This window comes from Oryzias latipes, chromosome 9, assembly GCF_053564925.1.
Source record: "Oryzias latipes strain Hd-rR chromosome 9, Olatipes_Hd-rR_3.1".
Classification (NCBI taxonomy): domain Eukaryota; kingdom Metazoa; phylum Chordata; class Actinopteri; order Beloniformes; family Adrianichthyidae; genus Oryzias; species Oryzias latipes.
Genome location: NC_136245.1, coordinates 11,137,122 through 11,160,994, shown reverse-complemented (window position 1 = coordinate 11,160,994; position 23,873 = coordinate 11,137,122). Strand labels below are relative to the sequence as shown.

The window sequence follows — 23,873 nt, the reverse complement described above, 5'->3', positions numbered from 1 at the left end:
GGGATGCGGCTGGGCATGGGTGTTTCTTTTTGTTGCACCATGACTGAAGTGTCTAATAGCTGAAGTGAGCTCCATGCTGTTTGGCTGCTTGGTTAACAGATGTTTTTTTGTTGAAACACCCCCAGCCCCCAGCATGTTGAACCGTTGCAGCTGTCACTTGAGTAAAAGAGTCGCAAGTTGTGCATGTTACCCTTTTACAACAACAAAGCATGGCATATGCAGGAGTTTTTTGTGGGAATGGAGAAATGGACAAAAAAAAAAAGGAACAGCGTAATAGACACATGTTATACCAGGTAGAAAAAATTTGACTTCCGGTATGGAGTGAGAGCTGCAATGATCATCTCCATGGATGCTGAAAAGGCCTTTTATCGGGTGGAGTGGCCTTACCTGTTTTATACTTTGAGACGCTTTGGCTCTGGCTCTAAATTCCTATCACGGATCAAATTACTGTACACATCACCTATGGCACGTGGTTGCACTAGTAATGATTACTTGAAATACTTCTCCTTGGGCCGTGGAACTAGACAGGGCTGTCCTCTTTCCCCTCTTTTATTTGCGCTAGCCATTGAACCACTCGCGGCGGCCATTAGAACTAGCTCTATGTGCGGTATCTTGAGGGGTGGTGTAGATCATAAAGTAGCCTTATATTCAGATGACCTTTTAGTATTTATATGAGATCCAACTGACTCCATGCCTACAGTTTTTGCTCTGCTGAGGGTTCAGTCAGATCTCTGGCTACAAATTAAATATAAGTGAAGTGAACTTCTTCCTATCAATCCGGAGGCCATGGTCTACCCCCCATCAGACTTACCTTTTAAAATCTCTCCATGTGTCATTAAGTATCTAAGCGTTCAAGTGACCTAGAAGTTTTCTGATCTTTTCAAAACCAATTTTAACCCATTACTGGATTAAATTAATTGTGACTCACAGGGTTGGTCCATGCTGCCATTATCTCTCGCGGGTAGAATAAGCTGCATCAAAATGAATGTGCTGCCAAAACTTCTCTATTATTTTCAATGCCTAGCAGTATTCATTCCAAAGCAATTTTTCAGGTCCTTTGACAATTCTATTGCCCAATTTTTATGGGAAAAAAACCCTCCAAAGATGAGAAAAACTATATTGCAGAAAAGCAAAGATGATGGCGGCCTCTCCCTACCAAAGTTTTTATTTTACTATTGGTCAGCTAATATCCAAACATTATTATTCAAGTGTCGTAGTCATATGGTTAAGCCAGCCTGGTTACCAACAGAGGAGTCGTCTTGTACTTCTGCCTCTGCTACTCTACTTTCTCTTTTGTGTTTTCCTCTTAAACTATCTCCCATCTTATACCGATAACATCATAGTTAAGCATTGTTTAAAGATATGGACACAAGTCAAACAGCACCTTGGAATCCAAAAAGTATCTCTCATGTTGCCACTTTATCTTAACCCTCTGTTTCCTCCATCATTTACTGATAAGACTATTGCCCTGTGAAGAAGTCGTGGCCTAGTTTCAGTAAAAGACCTTTACACAGAGAACGTAAGCTTCATTTGAATTAATATCTAAAAAGTTTAATCTGCCCAGCACTCACTTCTTCAGGTATCTGCAGGCTCGTAATTTTTTTGTTGTCACTTCCCTGACCCTTCCGGTGTCCCAATAGCCACTGTGACTGATACTTTCATGGGGATCAACCCCTCTCTGCAGGCTACAATACCAAAAATGTATAACTTCTTACTATCCACCCTTGATTTAACATCTGACCATCTACGCGTGGCTTGGTCAGAAGAGCTCCATGTGGACACAAGTGATGATTAGTGGAGATCTGTGCTTGGACGAATTCACTCCTCATTAATATGTGCCCTGGACTGTATCATTCAATGTAAAGTGGTTCATAGAGTTCATTGGTCTAGAAGCAGACTTGCCAGAGTTTTTCCTGGCACTGATCCTAACTGTAAAATGTAATCTAGGCCCTGTAAATCCCATTCATATGTTTTTGACATGCCCGTCGCTTTCTGATTTCTGGAACGCTGTATTTGACTCTCTAGGCTCTGTCTGCACGTCAGAGTACAGCAATCCCTAATGACGGCCCTCTCTGGTGTACTTCCGGACAATCATTCCCTCTCTGTCACGGTTTTAGTTTCTTTGCTTTTGTGTTCTAGTTGTCTTTTGTTTCTGTCGTGTTTTGAGTTCAGTTTCCTGTTTTATTTTGAAAGGTTTCCTGTTATTAGACACCCCTACTGAGAAATAGGGGTGGGCAATACTAGTAATTTGGAGTATCGATCTGATACCAAGTAATTACAGGGCTAGTATCACCGATACTTTTTTCCTAAAATGTTTGATTAAAGAATAGTTTTGGAAATACACAATGTTTTGTTTATTAAGTAAAATAAAAACAGGACAGAGACATTTGGCAATTAAAAATGTTTGTTAACCAATTACAGCAATCTAATCTGAACATGAAAATAGAACATGTATATTAATAGCATGCAACAAAAAATAAGGAAACTGTAAGTAGTGCATTTTTTTAATGCTACAATATATAAAGATATATCTATGTATATATATTTATGTATATGTACATATAGCTAGATATACATATATAGCTAAATATAGATATAAATGTATAGCTGATAGATATAGATATCTATAGATATATGTAATCAAATTATAAGGTGGCTACTATGAAGAACCTACAATACACAAGACACATTTTCAGTTGTTTCACACGTTCTTGTTATGTATATTATTCCACATGTGTTAATTCACAGTTTTGTGCCTTCAGTGTCACTTTCATAGTCATAAAAATAAAGAAAACAATTTGCATGACAAGGTGTGTCCAAATTTTTGGTCTGTACTATTTATACACACATATACATACATACATATATATATATATATATATATATATATATATATATATATATATATATATATGTGTGTGTGTATGTATGTGTATATATATGTGTGTGTATGTATGTATGTATATAAACTGTTACATTCATATCACGCATTCTTATCGTGCTATTTATTAGTGTAATTTTAGAAAATATGATATAAGAAAACTTGTTGAGGTTTAAGTGTTTTCTAAAAATGTCATCTATTGTTTGAACTCAACACCCACATTGATGTCATCTAAAACAAACAGTGCTGATTTTAATGATACATTTTTGCTATCTGCAGGTTTTTGTCGTTTATAATTTAAATTTTTTTATAATTTGATTTTTTTTAATGTAAATCTTACAATTTTTGCTTTCTGTGTGAAAGATAGCAAATGCTGTCTATGAATTTACAACAGAAAATAAAACTTAATTTGATATAAATGTACAACTGTCTTTAAGTCCAACCACAGGTCGTTGTTTTCTGAAAGTTTTTGTTCAGAAGGGCAGAGTTGCCTTAGTGCCCCACAGTGCAAAATCTAAAGATATTTTTCTTCTTGTAAATCTTCTTTTTGGACAGGTTAAAATGACTTTGAATTTTAAAATAGGACTTTTGTTATGATTTAAATCCATACCGGTACCTGCAGGCAAGTACTTTATGTAAATAGCAAATAAGTCAAAGGAATTATACCCCTTTTAACCCTGTCTTCTGTCTTTAGAAAAACGTGTGATTGAGCTTAAAACCGGAATTTCAATTTACATACATAAGGGCACTGAGACCACTTGTCTGCTCTTGTGCTGTGGGAGTTGATAAGGGGAAAATTGTTTGAAGTTGCCCTTTTTTGTATTTTCTTTGCCTACGGCAAATAAAAGTAGATAAGTGCAGTGTGAAGACAAAAGCTAGACAGAATGACAAGAAAACAATTGTGTATGTGCAAAGACATCATGTGACTCACCTTGCAACATTTGTTGTCCCCACAGAAAGGTTGCTGCCATTAGGTGAAAGACCAGGTCTGGTTCCCAGGGCCAAATTGAATCGCTCTGAGTGCCTAGACTTTTATAATTAATTTGAAAAGAGCTTAAGGGGCTTATTAGCTGCGAGGAATGCAGGCTTGAAGGACAAACACTAATTAAAAGTTGTCAAGGATCAGGAGCATGCCGCTGCTGCTGCGGCGGGGGTATGGGTGTGGGGGTGGCTGGGCGCTCCTCCTCCTTCTTTTCACATTCCACCATCCATTTTAGAAGAACATAAACACTCACCTGAGCACAGGTGTTAGCTCACCTTTGCACTAATAGTTTGCATGATTGAATGAATGAAAGATTTCACACTAGTTGGTTTAAAGGCATAGGTGTGCGTTCGTGAACACTATCTGTTTTGTGTGCATGTTGACATGTGGACATTTTTGCGGCTAGCAGGTGTGTTGATAATATTTGAGTGTGTGTGAACAGGCCCCGCCCTTTTTGTACTACATTTGAACCGTACCGTAACGATAAACAACCAGTAAACCTGTCTGCTCTATGCTGCTTCATGGTCTTACCCCCCTTCCCCTCCTATTATCACCCTCCTACCCCCCCCTCTCTCTAACGTCCCTCTCTCTTCTTCCCCTCTTTCCTTTTCCGTCCAGTCCAACACCAAAGATTTTCAAACATGATTGAAATTAATAAATTTTGGCCTCAATTACAAAAGGGGTTTATTCAGACATACCTTTGGTTTGTCTGAAGATGAATAACCCCTCTTGTTAAAATAAAATATGTCCAACACAAGAGGCCCTCAGCTCTCATCTGTTTGCCTAGCTGTTGGACAGGACAAGTTAAAAAAAAAAAAAAAAAAAAAAAAAAAAGGATCAGGAGCATGCCACTGTGCTGTATGACTTTTCTGTAGGAAAGAGCTGATTACAATGCTGTACTGGGCCTCCACAGCGCTGCTATCCTTGGAGTTCACACTCTTCTCCACTGAGAAGCCACTGTATTAAGAGTCCGGATTATAAATTGAATGAAATAAAAGCTGGAAATGCTACTGATGTGGCATTTTTGAACGGCTGCATTGTCTGCAAATACTGTAGTCTGATCTTACAAACTGTCTTGAACTCATAGGATGGGAGGCATGTTCCATTAAAAAAACAACAACAAAGAGTTGATTAGCTCTGATGTTATTTACAGAATTGTGTGTGTGTGGGGGGGGGGGGGGGGGGGGGATTGCGGTTTACTTCCCCCAACTCCAAAATAATTTGAAAATAAGCAATAGACCCTTTTCATGTTGACGTCAGAAAAAATGGCGACCTTCCGTAAACCATAAAAGGTAACCTTATCTAGTCATTCATTCATTCATCTTCTACACCCGTTTTAAACTGACTCTGTCTATGTCTTACAACCGAAACTATTACTAGCGTTAGCATCAATTAATATAATAGAAAATATAATAACCTATCTAATCAAACAACTAGCATTCAATGACTGGGTTTTAAGAGAGAAGTGAATCATGACTAGTTTAATATTGGCGATATATGATGGCAACATGTTATCACCATAGGCATATAAATAATGTATGATCATCTCTCACATTGACTTCTACAGTCCCCTAATTGAAACCTAAGGACTGAATGAAGTCATATTTTCTATTTTTGTCTTTGTCCATGTCCATGGTTTACGCCGGTCTGCGGTTCCTCTATTCTATTGGCTAAAACGGTTTAGCTGAAATCTCCGGTTTGGCAACCATGGATGAACTAAGATTTACATCATGTATCTTTATTGGTAAGTACTTTGTGTTTTACACATAATATGTAAAGCGGTGCAAGTGATATTTAGACAATAAATACATATTTACTGTATTGCATGTTTAATATAAACACCGTCCTCCAAGTCATAAATTTTGAATATGTTATTTCTGTCGTCCCTCTATATGTATAGCACTCATGGTTACTGCCCTGAGTGCTCCAATTACCACAGGCACCACTGTCACCTTCACTTTCCATGCTTTCTCCAGTTTCTCATGTTCCTTCTTCCTGATGTTCCCATTGCTTGACACTGCCACATCCACCACAATGGCTTTCCCCTGTTTTTTATCCACCACTACAGTGTCTGGTTTGTTCGCCATCACCATCCTATCAGTCTGGCTGGCTGTTGATGTTGTACAGCTCCAAGCATTCAGTGGTCCACGTGTGTGGCATTGAGTCATAGGCTTTCTTGTAATCAATCCAGGCTGTGTACAGGTTGGTTTACACTGCTGCTGAAGTGTAAACCAGTTGTGATAGGAATTGCCCTCAATGCTTCATTCACAGTTTCCAGAAGACTTTCAGGCGGTACATCACTTAACCGTTGTAGCTGGTGTCGGGGTTGCCTAATGTTCATTCTAGATATGATTGAGATACCTGAGTAGTAGCATTCTAACAGAACCTTATTCTCACATCTAGTCCATTTCCGTTTCGTTCCAGTAGCCCACTTTCCATCAGGGTGCTCTGTTGTGAGGTAGGCAGTAGCGTTAAGGGTCTTACCCCATTGTTTTGGTAATTGCCCCATTTCCATTGCCATTAATTGTTCATTATTCCCTGGGATCTAACCCTGGTTTCCTGCATGACAGTCCTGCACCTTACCAACTGATCATATCATATCACATCATCATATCACACTGAGCGATATATATATAAAAAAAAAAATAAAAACGCCCCTCTCACCCTCCGCGGGTGGTTTCTCCTCCAAGCTCGGGTCCTCTACAAGAGGCCTGGGAGCTTGAGGGTCCTGCGCAGTATCTTAGCTGTTCCTAGCACTGCGCTTTTCTGGACTGAGAGGTCTGAGGTCTTTCCAGGTATCTGTTGTAGCCACTCCTCCAGCTTGGGGGTTACTGCCCCGAGTGCTCCAATTACCACAGGCACCACTGTCACCTTCACTTTCCACGCTTTCTCCAATTCTTCTCTGAGTCCCTGGTATTTCTCCAGTTTCTCATGTTCCTTCTTCCTGATGTTCCCATTGCTTGGCACTGCCACATCCACCACAACGGCTTTCTCTGTTCTTTATCCACGACTACAATGTCTGGTTTGTTCGCCATTACTATCCTATCAGTCTGGATGTGGAAGTCCCACAGGATCTTTGCCCTCTCATTCTCTACCACCTTCGGAGGTGTTTCCCATTTTGACCTTGGGGTTTCCAGTTCATTTTCTGCACACATGTTCCTGTATATTATTCCAGCCACTTGATTGTGGCGCTCCATGTATGCTTTACCTGCCAGCATCTTACACCCTGCAGTTATGTGCTGGATTGTTTCAGGCGCCTCTTTGCACAGCCTACACCTTGGGTCTTGTCTGGTGTGGTAGATCTGAGCCTCTATTGCTCTGGTGCTCAGGGCTTGTTCCTGGGCTGCCAGGATGAGCGCTTCGGTGCTGTCCCGTAGGCCAGCCCTTTCAAGCCATTGATAGGACTTATTGATATCAGCCACTTCAGTTATGGTCCGGTGGTACATCCCATGCAGGGGTTTGTCCTCCCATGAGGATCTGTCCTCCAGCACTGTATCCTCTGCTCTACATTGCCTGAGACATTCACTGAGCACATTGTCAGTTGGGGCCTTGAGCTTGATGTACTCATGCATCTTGGATGTTTCATCCTGGATAGTGGCTTCTACGCTCACTAGTCCTCGACCTCCTTCCTTGCGGCTAGCATACAGTCTCAGCGTGCTGGATTTGGGATGGAACCCTCCATGCATGGGGAGCTTTCGTGTTTTAACATCCGTAGTCTGTATCTCTTCCTTTGGCCATCTTATTATTCCTGCAGGGTTTCTGATAACTGGCAGTGCGTATCTGTTTATTGCCTGGGTCTTATTTTTTGCCATTGAGCTGGCTTCTCAGGACTTGCCTTACTCGTTGGAGGTATTTAGCTGTTGCAGCTTTCCTTGTTGCCTGCTCCAGGTTGCCATTTGCCTGCGGAATTCCAAGGTACTTGTAACTGTCCTCGATGTCTGCTGTTGTTCCTTCTGGGAGTGAGACCCCTCCTGTGCGGACCACCTTGGCTCTCTTTGTCACCATCCGGCTGCATTTCTCGAGCCCGAATGACATCCCAATGTCAGTACTGTATATCCTGGTGGTGTGGATCAGGGAGTCAATGTCACGCTCGCTCTTAGCATATAGCTTGATGTCATCCATGTATAGGAGGTGACTGATGTTGCCCCCATTTCTGAGTCGGTATCCATAGTCATTCTTGTTGATTATTTGGCTGAGAGGGTTCAGACCTATGCAGAACAGCAGTGGGGACACAGCATCACCTTGGTATATCCCACATTTGATGGACACTTGTGCAAGTGGCTTCCCATTGGCTTCAAGGGTGGTTTTCCACAGCTTCATTGAGTGACTGTTCTGTCGACCAGGAGTTGGTGTTTGGCTCCTCTGGAGTCTTTACCAATGCCCTTCTGTGTGTTACTCATGAATTGATCCATGTGCCTATTTATCTTGGTTGCAATGATGCCTGACATGAGCTTCCATGTTGTGGAAAGACAGGTTATTGGCCGGTAGTTGGATGGAACTGCACCCTTTTAGGGATCGTTCTGGATCAGGATCGTTCGCCCTTCCGTTAAACATTCGGGGTGAGTCCCATCTCTTAGCAGCTGGTTCATTTGTGCTGCCAGGCGCTCGTGGAGTAGGCATGTATCATGTCAGGGCCCGGTGCTGTCCAGTTCTTCATACCTGAGACTCTTTCTTGGATGTCTGCCACTGTGATGGTTACTGGATTCTGTTCAGGGAGGTTGCTATGTTTTTTTCTCAGAGAGACCAGCCACTGGGCCTTGCTGTTATGTGCTGTCTCTTTCTCCCATATACTTTTCCAGTACTGTTCAGTTTCTAGCCTTGGTGGGTCTGCTCGGCTGTTTTGACCCTGCCACTGAGCGTACACTTTTGCAGGTTGAGTTGCGAAGAGCCGGTTTATTCGTCTGGCTTCATTGTCTCTTGTGTACCTCTTTAGGTGGCTGCTCAAGGCTAGGGACCTTTGTTTGGCAGTTTCCAGTGCTTCGGGTATGGGCATCTGGTTGTATCTCTTAGGTACTTGCTTTCTCATTGTACCTCTTTGAGCCTCTGTCAGCTTACTCACATCCTTCAGAGTTGCCTTGATTTTCGCCTCTAACCGTTGCTTCCATGGTGGGTACTGTTTTCTTCCATGGTTACTCTTGTAGCCAAGCATCTCAAGGATCACTGCTGCTGAAGTGTAAACCAGTTCATTGGTTTCTGTGATGGTTGTGGTAGGAATTGCCCTCAATGCTTCATTCACAGTTTCCAGTAGACTTTCAGGCGGTACATCACTTAACCGTTGTAGCTGGTGTCGGGGTTGCCTAGTGTTCATTGTAGACATGATCTTGTCTTTCAGGTCAGTTGCTGTGGTTATTGGGGCTGTGTACCCAATCTCAGGGTGGGAGTGTGGTATATCCCCCTCTCTGACCTGCTGTTCTGGCTCTCCCGTGGCATTGTATTGTATCGCTTCAATCTGAAGTTGTGATAGGAGTTGCCGTTTGTGTATGTCAGAGCACTGGGCTACCAGTTGTTTGGCAGTTAGCCTTGATTGTGGGTTTCGAAGCATCCATTCATTCCACATTCTCTGCATGTAACCCCTCTGGGTGGGATTACTTGAGTAGTAGCATTCTAACAGAACCTTGTTCTCACATCTAGTCCATTTCCGTCTTGTTCCAGTAGCCCACTTTCCATCAGGGTGCTCTGGTCCCTCAGCACCTGACGCAGACCTTGTTTGGCCGGGCGACGTCTGAGCCGGGATGACATGTGGATCATTGTCTCTCATGTTGTGAGGTAGGCATTAGCGTTAAGGGTCTTGCCCAAGGACCCTCACTGGGTGATGTTAATTGCCCGTCATTGTTATGGTAATTGCCCCATTTACATTGCCAGTTTTCCGTTACCATTAATTGTTCGTTCCGCCCTGGGAATCGAACCCGGTCAGTCCTGCACCTTACCAACCGAGCTACCTAGCCGGTTATATACATATATATATATACGCCCTCAGTAACATATATATATATATATAAGAAGACTGTTGGTATATGAACATATAATGTTCTGATTACAATGTGAAGGGTTTTTCTTCTTTTGCTGAGTTATACATACTGTCATTAAACTTGATGACTGATGCTGCTCTGCTGCTGACAATCCAAAGAAAAATAAATACTGTTATGTACTTACCAAGAGAAACTGATGTTCTTGAAAGATTTTGTCAAAAGATATTTGCACATGAATCTTGAGCATAAACGATAATAAATATTTTCCATTGTGTATAGCTAACACATCAGGAACAGATTGCAAAACTAATGAAAACTTCCTTCAGGGTTTTCTGGAAGTTGATTCCTCAGTTGCCTTATTTCAAGCTGCCTTCTATCTTCCTGTTCTGTTTTTTCCTTGATTTCCTCACCTGTGGAGTGTCTGCTGATGTCTCTTAGGGGGAAATAAGCCTACAGTATCGATTGGAGAGAAGAGGAAATTAAACTCCACAGGTTGGCTGCTTTTATTGTTTTGTGTGAAGATGTTGTTGGTCAGTGTGTGAAAAAGTGTGTTCACTGTTTTCTGTTTTTTTTTGTGTGTGTGTGTGTTTTATCATGGCCCGCTGCTGTCACTGAATGCAAGGACCATATTGTTTTTGCAGTTGGAAAAATTTGCGTGCCTTTGAGCGAATATTTGACCCCCGGCCACATGGGCGTAAAGTCACCAAAATGTTCACGCTCCCAGGACTCGGCAAAAATGAATTTTCGGCGTAGTAAACGACCCCCCACCACCACCCTCTAAGATGATGACATCACACTGAGCCATAAAAAAAATTAATAAGCCGTAAATCACTTACTGAGTCAAAAAAAAAAGTTTTCAAAATATACTAACAAAACCAAAAAGCAAGTATAGGGGATATTCAGAGGAAGTTTTAAAATTATTATGAAATGGCCAAACAACCAACGGCTTGACAGCCGTTTTGTGGTATAATTTGAGATTTTCATGTTTTTTGACAATATGGGAAAACAACATTGTAGTTTGAACGATTTTGAAGAAATTTCACACACATGCCACCAGCTCAAGTCTACAAATCTTTCGTTGACCTTTGACTTTGGGAGGAGGCAACCCTGTTAAATATTTTTTTAAAAACAGCACCTTTAGTACTAATCTTAGCTAGCTTGCACATTTATTTAATCGGAATGTCCTAAAAAGGGTATACAGTTCTCTGGCTCAGGCTACATGAAAAAATATAACATGATATGACAGTGTTGAAATTGTGGGAGTGGTAAATAAAAAATGTGGCAAAAATCTGCTGACTCAGCTAAAAATTAAATTCGGAAATAAAATGTTACAATTCATTAATGAAACCACTATACACTTGTTGGGGATATTCAAAGAAAGTTTTGAAATCATCATGGGATGACAACACGACCTAGAGTTTAGCAGCCATTTTGTGCCAAAATCTGAGATTTGGCAAAATTAACTTTTTTCAAGCAATTTTAACAGTTTACACGCATGCCTCTAGCTCAGTCCTTCTCAAATAGTGGGACGCGCCCCCCCTGGCATTGCTTTGGGAGGAACAGACCCCAAGGAACAGGCTTTGCTTTTTGCCCTGTAAAGTGTAATTGTACACCCACGACAGCAGGTGGCGCAGTTTGCACGCTTATTGCCAAAGTCTGCGTGAGGTCAAATAAATTAAGACGTCGCCTACAGACATTACACCCTCAACATGTCAACAAGCCGCTTGATTTTTTTTCAGCGACAATGTGCGGACTACGGCCAACAATCATCCCGCTTTAAGAATTCTTCAACAGTAAATCAGCGAGCACTTTTAGCCTCATTTAAAGTGGCGTACCAGATGGTGCAGAGCAAAAAAACCCACACAATAGCTGAGAAGCTGATATGGCCTGCAGCAGTAGACATGGTGTCTGTCATACTTAACAACGTAAGTGCTGCAAAATAAAAAAACATCCCACTGTCCAATGACACGATCCCAAGACGCATTGATGACATCGCAAATGATCTCCAGAAACAGCTGGTAGATGTACTCAAAGTCAAACGGCCAACTAACAGCAACAAAGACTGGTTATTTATTGCTTATGTGAGTTTTGGCATAGCCAACTCCCTGCATGAGGATTTGCTCTTCTGTAAATATGTCAAAAACAGAGCCACAGCTAATGAGTTATGTAAAATGCTAGACTGCTTCTTAACCAAGAATGGGGTGAAGTGGGAGAACTGCATTGGCGTCTGCAGTGATGGTGAACAGACTATGCCAGGGATGAGAAAAGGACTGTGAACGCTTATCAAGTAGGCTTCACCTAATGCTGAGTGGACACACTGTGCTATTCATAGAGAAGCACTGGCATCAAAGTACCTTTCCTCTGAATTAGGTGAGGTTATGACGGACATTATAGATATAGTCAATTTTATAAAGACCAGACCACTAAAATCAAGAATCTTCTCTGCTATCTGTGAGGAGTTGGTAGCTGAACACCAAGCTGTGCTCTTTCACAGTTAAGCAAGGTGGCTGTCACGAGGACAATTCTAGTCCCGAGCTCAGAGAGGAGATACAAGTCTACAATAAGTCTGTAGATTCTTTTTTAATAACATTGTTATTGTAGAGGTCTGAGTTGAGTTGGGCGGCTGTTGGGTCGTGTTCTACGTCCCGGAGTTCATTGAACGTATCAAGCAGAGATGCTGATTGGCCCTTAGTTCTGTCGCTCAGCCTGTCGTTGGGAGGTTTCAACCAATGGGGTTCAGCTATGGGCTGAATAAGGGAAATAGGAGTGCTGGTGCAGCAGCGGGGGAATAAAAAGTTGGGGGAGAGTTCTCGGCGGGAGAGATTCAAGGGTTGCTCAATAAGTTGCACGGCGTTTGTTACGGCCTGCAGTAACCAAAATAAAGAACCTTAAAAGAGATTAAGTCTTCGTGCCTCAGTGTGAGAAAGGGAAGCTTCATTGTGCTGTTGCTAATAAATGATGAGTATTTCTTAGCATTAATGTGACTTCTGGTGCTGCATGGTTTTGCTGATGGTCTTGTCTGGTTGATACGTGGTGAGTTTAAGCTTCATGCAGGCGTTGAGACTTCCATCCGTTAAACGTGAACGTAGGTTGGTCTTAATGTTCTTTTGATGTGAGAAAGACTGCTCACATGCAGACATGGAGCCAAACATTGTCAGTACAGCAATACTCACATGCTGCAGTGTGTGGTATGTGACGGGCAGAGTGTTCTAATTAGTGCGCGTTTCACTTTGCTGCCTGGAGCACGCACCTGCCTGGATGGCAATTCACAGGTTTCAGGCTGTTACAGTTTTGGGGTTTTGATGCGCGTTTTTACATTTTTGATGCGCAATACATTAGGCGCTGAATTGACACCATACGTTACAAACTGGCATCGCATCGCGCCCGAGCCATAGGTTCCCGACCCCTGCATTAAACATTACTATATAAATGTGATCTAAGAAAAAAATCAGCACAATGTTTTTTGTTCAGAATAAAATGTTAAATATATTGGTGCTGCTGTGTTAATTTTTCTGATCTATTTCTGATTTAATAGTAATTATTGATTGGATTTAGTTTTCTCAGCATTAAAAAGTGCAGTTGGTCAAAAATGTTTTTAGTGTGGTAAAATAAAGTAAATATTTGTTGAAAGTTGAGTTATTTTTCTTTTTTCTTTTGTTAGTGTTAAAAAAGATACAATGTTTGGTATGCTTACACTATTTTTATAGATAATGATCTCATTTATAGTCACTGCGGCGAGTGTTTGTGTTTGTGGGGGTTTCTTTTTCCTAGGGGGGCCTTGCAAAACATAATTGAGAAGCACTTCTCTAGCTTACGTTTACAACAACCCCTGGGGCCTCATTTATAAACATTGCGTACGCACAAAAGAAGGCGTACGCCACTCTCTACGCAATAGTTGAGATTTATAAAAAGCAAACTTGACGGGAAAATGTGCGGTCCTTCACGCAAGCTCTGACCCAGGCGTACGCACAAAAACGGGTGAAATGAGAAACGGCGACACCGTCGGCAGATGGAAGAAACACGTGAAAGTGAAAATGACAATACTGCCTCTCATAAATAACATGAAGACTTCACAAAGCAAGTCTTACAACTAACAGCCTACACGAACACCCGTTTACGGTGGCCCTGAAGTGCAAAGCATTCAACAAATCACTCGATACAAAAACATTTTTAAGATCGAAACAACAATTAAAAAAAAAAAAAAAAGTTAAAAAGCAGCATTACATTTAGAAAACAAAACAAAATTTCAGAAACCAAAACTTAAAAAATAAATAAAAATAAAAAAATTCAGAAAACAAAATTAATTTCCAGGGAAAAAAAAGAAATATTAAAAAATGAAAACATTTCAGAAAACAAAATTAATTTACAGAAAAAAAATGAAATATTAAAAAATGAAAACATTTCAGAAAAAAAATGAAATATTAAAAAATGAAAAACATTTCAGAACACAGAATGAATTTCCAGAAAACAAAACGAAATCTTCAAAAATGAAAAACATTTCCAAACCGGAAGAGGCAGGTACTATGGGACAACGCTGATTGGATGATGATTTTTGTCAATCAGTTGAACTGAAAAGTATTTTAAATGAAGCGATGCCGGATTTTATCGTCCAAACAACAATGTACTATAATAATCCACGTATTTCCCATTTATATATCAAATAAAAATTGCAGCAAACTGTTAATGAACTTTTAAATTATTTTTTTAACATTTAGCCTGACACACGATCACCTGGAAGTAGTTTGTGAGCACTTTTACTTTGAACGCTGTGCGCTAATTTCTACGGCTGCAAGGTTCACGCTGTCAATCATCTTCAGGTAAGAATCAAGTCTGTGATCTTTTCTTTTGTCAGTCACATGTCTCTAAGGATGTTAATTTTAGGATGTTAATTAAAGTGCTGCTTTGAAAAGATTTTTTTTTATCTTGCGCATGCGCAAAAGGAACCCGATGAGACGAACCGTCTTCACATGATAGCCGTTCCCGTTTTCGGTGACAACATGAGAGAAAAAGCTCCGAGCCAGCCTGATTCTGTGATTTATACAGTAGTTACAGTAATTATATGGCATCAGTGTTGCTAAAAATCGACTTTAAGACTGAAATCAGTAAACAAGTTCTTATGGGAAATAATATTAAAGTGCATTGTATATTTTTGAACCATGCATATACATATACTGACACTTAAAAATAAATTTTAAAAGTTTATAAAATACTTAATTGAATTAACATGTGATATTTCTGCAGGTGAAGTTACTCAAGGCGAAGTTCCAGAAAGGTTTGTGCTGCAGAAGAACAGATGGCAGCTCTACATGGGAATTCAAAAAGACTAAAGTCATTCATATCATTGTGCAGTGTACAGGCAAGTCACCATGATTTATGTGCAATGTAATCAATAAATATTATTTAACCTTAATATCTAATTTTTTTTTTTTTTAATTGCAGGTCCTTTAAAAAAAGTCTTTAACCTGCTGCATAAGCCTGATTAGTTGTAAATGATGCAGTGGGGAGTGAAAAACAAAGCACAATTCCTGGCTTTAGCGCCGGGCTGATGATCTGGAAATCACATCTATGAGGAGTCGCATCAAACACTTGTACAACTCCAAACAACTTAATGTTCCTTTAAGCAAAACTCCAGTTTAAAATGTTCATATTAGACTTGCTTCATTTAGGAGTTTTTCCATGTTTACCATTTTAGGTTTTAAATCTTTATTAACAAAGTTGATGTTTGATTTTCAAAGCTGTTGTTTATAAATGTTTCTTTGTCAATGAAAAAACTGAATGCTGACGTGAGGATTGTAATAATGGATATAAAAATAAACAAATTTGTTTCATAGCAATGCAGTATATTTATTGAAAACTTAACATGAATATGTTATTCAATAACAGAAACAAAGAAACAGTTGTGTATTTTCCTTTATGGGCTTCTTCATGCAGTCAATCAAATGTTACGTTTACATTCAACATTTACTCAGCGTACCTGTCAGTCACATTTATTAGAGGAAAAAATGCATCTGGGAAAAGTCTGTTTGTGCTTAACAACTATATCAAAAAGAGTTATGTCAGGGAAGGTTTGTCCACATTGCTGCTCAGCATCACATCCAGAGGAAGATGCACAGGTAAGAGACACCAGTTCCTGCTCGTACATGCTTGCAGCTTCCTCTGCACTGGACTCCAGCTCCATTGAAATCCCTGACAGAAATAAATTAATAAATTAAAAATCCCTGACAGAAAAACATCAGCTGCCGTTCATCTTTCGTTCAGGAAAAAGTTGAGTTCATCAAAATGAGGAGAAAATGGGTTAAACCAGAAATTCATTAGGTAGGGGTCAAAACACCAAACTCAGAATAAAATACATTATTTCAGTCTTATAAAAATACATTCTAAAACAATTTGGTATTCCTCCTCTGCCTGAAAGACTAAAATGTTTTTTTTTTAAAGATTTTTTTTTACCATACAGACTTTGCCACCTTTAGTTACACACCTGTACATGTCTGATGATGTGCACATCCAGTCATTTACTGTCATGTTTCTGTGCACTGACACTCTAAAGTCACAGATCTTAATAGTGTGAATAAGAAGCATTGATAAATGTTATTCTGAGGCACAAACTGCTGCAGTTTACCTGACAGCTTTGCTGATTTATGCTGCTGGTACACCTGTCTGAGAATCCTGCCCACGTGACCCCCCCTCTCCAGCTGATGAGGTAACCTGTCATTAACGTATGACTGAAGGATCTTGGATCTGTCTGTAAACACCCACCTAGAAATCACGTTTAACGCTACATTTATGAGATCAAACAAATGTGCCTCCATACCTTATCTGTGGATGGCGGGACTGCATTTCCTGATGTGCGCCGTCTTTAACACCCGTTTCTTCGCAACTGCTGCTTCAGACAGAATCCTCCCAAAGAAATTTCGAAACATTTGTAAACCTGGTTGGTGTTGACATTTCTGCGTGCGTTCTGTCATCACATCCGCTAAATATTCAAAGATTAACGTTTAAGTTAACGTTTTATCGTCTTTCCCTTTCATTGTTTACCTGCAGAACGGACGTCATCCACACAAACTACTTCCGGGTGACCGTTCTGCTTCATACGAAATATTCAAAAAAAAAATTAAACCTTCATTATCTGTTTGCTGCATTTTTGATTTAATATATAAATGGGAAATACGTGGATTATTATGGTACATTGTTGTTTGGACGATTTTTAGTTCAAATGATTGACAAACATCATCATGCAATCAGCGTTGTCCCATAGTACCTACTTCTTCCGGTTTGGAAATGTTTTTCATTTTTGAAGATTTCGTTTTGTTTTCTGGAAATTCATTCTGTGTTCTGAAATGTTTTTCATTTTTTTCTGAAATGTTTTTCATTTTTTAATATTTCATTTTTTCCTGAAATGTTTTCATTTTTTAATATTTCTTTTTTTTTCGGGAAATTAATTTTTTTTTCTGAAATGTTTTCATTTTTTAATATTTCTTTTTTTTTTCTGGAAATTAATTTTGTTTTCTGAAATGTTTTCATTTTTTAATATTTCTTTTTTTTTTCTGGAAATGAATTTTGTTTTCTGAAATGTTTTTTTCTTTTTTTTCTTTTTTATGTTTTGGTTTCTGAAATTTTGTTTTGTTTTTCTAAAATGTAATACTGCTTTTTAAATAGTTGCTGTGATCTTAAAAATGTTTTTGTATCGAGTGATTTGTTGAATGGTTTGCACTTCAGGGCCACCGTACCCGTTGGACCGATCAGCAGTGAAACAAACAAAAAAAATCAAACGAAAATTACAACAGAAATTCAAATGAACACTTATTTGCAAAAAGAAAAGTGAAATATGTTCTGCAATATTGGCATGTTGTGCAATTTATCCTCATAAATAATATAGTTAACAGAACGAAATAATGTACAGAACTGATATTCTCGTCAGTGTGTCCCTCTGGCGGATCAGATATAGGTGCAGACAGACAGATGGATAGATAGAGAGAGATGCATATATTGTCCACTGGGGAAAGTTGTTTCATAGTAAAACATTTCTTCATAACGTACAGAATTATGGTATTCATGCATATGCCTTTAGTTTGTTTTATTTCTGATAAAACAATGTATGGCGTATGTCTCGACCATTCAGAAAGCAACAAGAAATTACATTTGCGCTGAACAATTTCCCATTTCCACGTCGATTATTCCCGACATCTGTAGCTTGTCAGATGCAATTAAATAGATGGAAATAAAAATGCCCCATCACAATGCGTAATGACACACAATGGCTGATCTTGCGCTCTTAGAAGATGTGGCAAATGGAAGAATTCGGAGTGAACGCATCTTTAGACAGCAAGGAGACTTGTTGGCAAACGAGGACGAGTGGCTTATGAGCCGGTTCCGACTTCCTCTGCGGGCTTTTGGGGGTGTGTCACCCGGTGCATCTGGCGCGTCGGTGTCCCCCTGCGCCTCAGTCACCACTCCACTTAAAAGGGATTCCCCAATTATTGTCGCCAGTCTCTCATCAGGAGGGGTCAGCTCCGGTGTCCGTCCCCCCCCCCCCACACACACACCCGTGGCAGACACGGGTGTTTGTGTGTGTGGGGGGGGTTCAGCGCTAGACGTTTTTTGGCCTTGACTTTGATGTCCGACCTTTTCTTTTTTATTTCGGCCACGGTCCGGGGTTGTGAGGCTGCAGCATTTTCGGCGTCTGCCGCCGTCTGCCACTCACGTGCCTTTTTGGCATTAGTAATGCCCACACTGTGCCCTCCAAACAACACTTTTCTCCTCTTTTCCACCTCGCCAACGATAACTTCTACTTCACATTGAGTGAAGTTACGTTTTTCTGATTTTCTCTCCGTGTTTGGCATGGTTTCGCAATCAATGAATATTCATTTGTGGGCGTTTCACGGACTATTTATGGGCAACTATGGGCGTATCATGAGGCCGCAAATGCTGCGCAGCATTTAGAATTGGTTGTGATTTATTAAGGGAAAGATGCGTAGGATGTGCGTATATTTCTGTGCGTACGCACGTCCTATGTTTCATCCGTACGCCACTTCTGACGCAAATCCTACGCAAAGTTTTATAAATGAGGCCCCTGGAGTTTTGTCGACCATTGACCTCGGAAAGAGGTCGCCATCTTGAATTTAAAAAAAAAACTTGTACTAGGGTTTTTCATCAATCATTTCCGAACTCATCGGCTGTCCTTAGGAAGCAGTCTTGAATGGTATGTGCATAAAGAGCTTTCAAAAATGGCGTTCTCCTATTACTCGCACATTTTTTTTCTAATTACTGTGAAAATGTAATGCGTGCATCCATAGCTAGAACTGAACAAATTGATCTAACATCGGAAATGAACATATGAGGAATGTCGGCATAGTGTACAAAAACCTCTGTTGCCAAAGAAATCCAAAAGTAGTCTTTTTCCGATACGACTAAAACTCACGTCAATCTGTTTATTACCCCCAGACTCCCAACTTGGGTTGATATGGAGATGAAACCACCAGAAAACTCGCCATTTTGGAAGAAATGGATTTTACCTCAAATTATCACATGCAGGTTTACCCATTATTAGCATCTTAAGCAATTTGTTTTTCTGAGTCAGTTGATGATGCTGATCGCAGTGCTAGCACTTTTAGCCACATTAGCATAACTAGTATAGTTAGCTTTATTAGCATCCTAAGCAATGGGTGTGTCCAAATTCGAGGGCTGCGTCCTTCAATGGCCACGGCCTTCTCGGTCGGTGATTACCGGGTCCTTCTATGAGTGGGTAGGTCGGATGTTAAGGGCTGTAAATTTGGACAAGTCTATCCTTTAGATAATTCCATTATCCATTCCATTATCCTGTCGCATAGTAACGTGTCACGTGAGTCAGAGGGGCGTAGTGAACCAGCCGTGGAGCCCGAAAATTTTCTGGCTTGTTTGATCCAACTTTTAAACTTGGAGGAATTGAATCATTTGTATGTCGAAGGCACGTTGTATTTCTGGCTGAGACATAACAGGTACTGTATACAATCTCTCAAAAAGAAAAAAAAAGTCTACAAGCTGAAACTCCCAGGAATTACATATTAGCTTTAGCTAATTTTTTGGATATTGATTGATGGATTTATTTCAAGCATTGTAGTCAAAGCAATAAAGAATTTACGCAGATCAATCAAACTCATTATAGAAATGATGAAATGCATAGATTAGAAAAATCAGAAAATAAAACAAAAAAAGACACTTAAATCACATTTGCTTAATTAAACATAGTAATCGATAACTAAAGACATGTAGAGTTTGGTTTATTGCTTGAAAAGGAGTGGGAAGAAGCAATCTTAAATAATCCCACCCCTACTGAGTTAATTCATTTTATAGTTATCCATAGTTTTTGTAATCAGGTTCTGATAAGAGAGATTCTTTTCAAGTTACAAAATCCAGTGCTTATTAATGATTGATAATCTTCAGAAAACTTTGATTCTTAATTTCAGTAAACAGTAACGGTAACAGATATATGATATGTCATAATCATTGATTATGATTAGAACACATTATCACATTAAACAAGTAATCATTGCTACACATTCCAGATCAAGTAAAGAAAATCAATAGCTTGTTGATTGTAAGTTAAACATTTCAGTAATCATTATTACACATTACACAATGTGACACTCAATTGAAAGAGCTTTGATTATTTCACCACAATCAAGTTCCCACATGGATTTGGAATTATTCAAAAACCCGTAGACCTTCAACTCCTCTTATCTTCATATCGTGAAATCAGAGATTCTTTATACATTTTCTTAAATATTTGAACATTGTTTAACCCGTTCCAAAGTTTAGAGCCACACACAGATACACAGAAACTTTTCTTTGTAGTTCTTATCAATTTCATCTTGAAGTTCTTACATCCCCTCAGTTTGTGGTCTCCTTCATTTTCTAAAAACTGTTTTTGGATGTTGAATGGTAATGATTTTCCACTAGCTCTGTATAGAACTTTCACAATGTAAAAATCAACCAGGTCATACAGTTTTAAAAGTCTGGATGGATAAAATAATTTGTTTGCATGACCAAGATTGCTGGCTTTATGTATAATTCTGATAGCCCGTTTTTGAAGTAAAAAGAAAGGATTTAGTAAACTTTTATAATTATTCCCCCAAATTTCTAAACAGAAGGTGAAATGTGGTAATATTAAGGAGCAGTACAATAAATATCTATTCTTTTATTCTAATATATATTTAGATTTATTTATGATTGAAATACTCTTTGAGACTTTAGTTTGTATGTGTCTGATGTGTGGCTTCCAACTTAGTTTGTTATCAAAACAAACCCCTAAGAATTCGATTTCTGTAACATTTTCAATAGAGACATTATTAAGTATTATTGAGAACTCAGCATTGGCGTTGTAGTTACCAAAAACAACACTTTGGTTTTATCTAGGTTCAAAGATAATTTGTTGTAATCCAACCATGACTTTATTTTGTTCAACTCTGTGTTCACCACGTTGATATCTTCCCTAGGATTGTCTGTATTTTCGTGTCATCAGCAAATAATGAGTTTTAAAAGTTTTGAAACATTAAATATATTATTTACATAAATATTGAATAGCAGCGGGTTTTCCTTTAAAACTCTGTGTTCACTACGTTGATATCTTCCCTAGGATTGTCTGTATATTCGTGTCATCAGCAAATAATGAGTTTTAAAAGTTTTGAAACATTAAATATATTATTTACGTAAATATTGAATAGCAGCGGGCCCAGAATTGATCCTGTGGGACACCACAAGGTATCTCTGTATTGTTGTTTCGATAGAAAACAACAATTCTGTAGTACACCCCCCCAAACTGTCAGGGTGCCTCTGGGAGTCTCTCCTCCCCTTCCCTTCTCTGCTCTGTTCCTGACACCACCATCTGTGACCACTCACCTCATCAACCTCCAGACCTTCATAAGGAGATGCAGCGCCAGCATTCATCTCCAGCTTGTTGCCCCTGATGGTGCTTAGTCTGGTAAACTAAGTTTTCTTAGTCCATGTATTTTTACTCTTGCCTAACCTCGTTCTATTCCTCGTCTCCAGGACTAACTAACCACGAGTGGTCACCTGAGTATCCAGTCTGACGGAACAGAAGCTTTTCACGGAATCCCGAGGACTCTTCTGCCTAGCCTCGTACCAGTACTGAACTCCAGTCAAGCTGCGAGTCATTGCTACTTCCAGCCACGCCACAATCCACGATCCAGCCACGCCACATGTCACGGTCAAGTCACGCCACGAGCTACAATCCAGTCACCTGCCTCGTCACAACTACAAACCTCGCTGGACAAAAGAAATAAAACCTTTACTTACCTCAACACTCACATGCATTGTCCTTCTGGGTTTCAGCATCTGGGTTTGCTTCGCTAAAGCTAGTCATGACACACACATCTTTAACAAGAATGAAAAAAATACACATACATTTCTTTAACTTTGAATAACCCCTGTAGTTATTATACAGAAGACGAATACAATAAAAAACAGATCCAAATCACGAACTCTCAACCATACATTTTAACAGCAGAAGCTTATATGCGAATCACCAAGCAATCGAAGAATACTTGCACCAATTCAAGAAACCTTTTAAAATAATTGCAATATTGGAAGCATGGCTAAAGGCAGAAAAGGGCTTACACATCCAGCTGAAGAGCTGTGATTTTCACCTTGTGCACAGGAGAAATAAGCAAGGAGGGGGTGACTCTACACACACAACAGTCTTATACACAAAGTTGTGGAGACAATGTCAGGCTGTATTAATGATGTCATGGAATATGTAGCCCGATCACTCAGCATTACTTTAAAAAATGGTAACCTGCAGAGTCGTGATGGAGGGATTGGGTTCGTTGAGCTATGGTAGCTCCCAATCGGTTACCTATTTAAGTCTAAAAAGTTACAGCGTCACGGAACTCAAAGTAGACAAGTACGCCTTCCGACAAAATATGACACCAGACAACCATTTAAAACTGAACACTGTTTCAAGTTTAATACAATAACGATTTGACCCTCAAACAAACAAAATTATCGGTCAATATATCTTGGTTCTGTACTCTTCCTCTTAAATGAAAAAATATAAACACTTGAGAAAAATTTAAATTTCAAAACTTAACTGAACATTCACAAACTGGTTTCAAAAGTTCTTATACAAACACAGTTATTGCAATAATTCACCACGTCATGAAAAATAATAAACTGGGCCCATACTCACTCACTCATTCACACAGTCAATTATTACCCCCGGGCAGTGGCGGTTCCACCCTGAATTATTCCCTGGGCGAGAACCTCCCCAGGCGCCCCCCCACCAATAGAGTCACTTCGTCCATGTCAACTGACATGTTTTATTGTCATTGCAATCAAGAAATTGATACAAAAGACGTTTATTAGAATTCTGCACTGCATTAGAACAGTTATCTTAACATAAAAATAAAAGACCATAAGCATGGCAAAAAATACAGTTCGGAAGAAAAATATTTAATCAAACACAATATTGAAAAAATTATTTAAAATAAATATTATAAAGCACAAATCTTTTATCACACAAATAACACGCTAAAATAAATGTAACTGCAGCACCATTGCACTAAGAGCAGAAAAGACTAACTAAGACCTAACTTTTCTAGCCTTCCTTGATGCAAACTCGTCTATAACGTCATCATATGAAATCTGCTCCCCTACTGAATGATTGATTCTAACAGCGGCAAGGTTAGTGAGTCGCTCCTGAGACATTGTTGACTATAGGTATGACTTGATCAACTTGAGTTTTGAAAAGCTCCTCTCTGCTCGAGACACAGTGACTGGCAAGGTGAGTGCAATCCTGGGAGCAGTCCAAAAGTTGGGATACATTTCTGATAGATTTTTATCAGACATGAAAGTGATAAGCTCAAGGAGACTTAGAGTCGTTGAACAAGTCCTGAATAAGCTCTCTACTGTCCCAATCACAGTTCCCTTCAAAATGCAGTATGTCGTCTAGTGCCTCGCATTGCTCCGTCAGCTCCTCATCTGCAATATAGGCCTCATAAAAACATTAATGAATTGGAAATTTAAATTGTCATGTTCTATATCGATC

General features: G+C 39.5%; 1 long non-coding RNA gene across 3 annotated transcripts; it reads left to right on the top strand.

Annotated features, from left to right (window-relative positions):
- The first annotated feature begins 14,126 nt into the window (after positions 1 to 14,126).
- Positions 14,127 to 15,666, top strand: LOC144994544 (uncharacterized). Of its 3 annotated transcripts, none has more exons than XR_013658106.1 (3): positions 14,134 to 14,649; positions 15,074 to 15,188; positions 15,272 to 15,666. It is a non-coding gene; the product is annotated as an uncharacterized LOC144994544 (long non-coding RNA). The 3 variants fall into 3 exon arrangements; XR_013658105.1 differs by having other exon boundaries at positions 14,134 to 14,874; XR_013658104.1 differs by having other exon boundaries at positions 14,127 to 15,188.
- Positions 15,667 to 23,873: the final 8,207 nt, after the last annotated feature.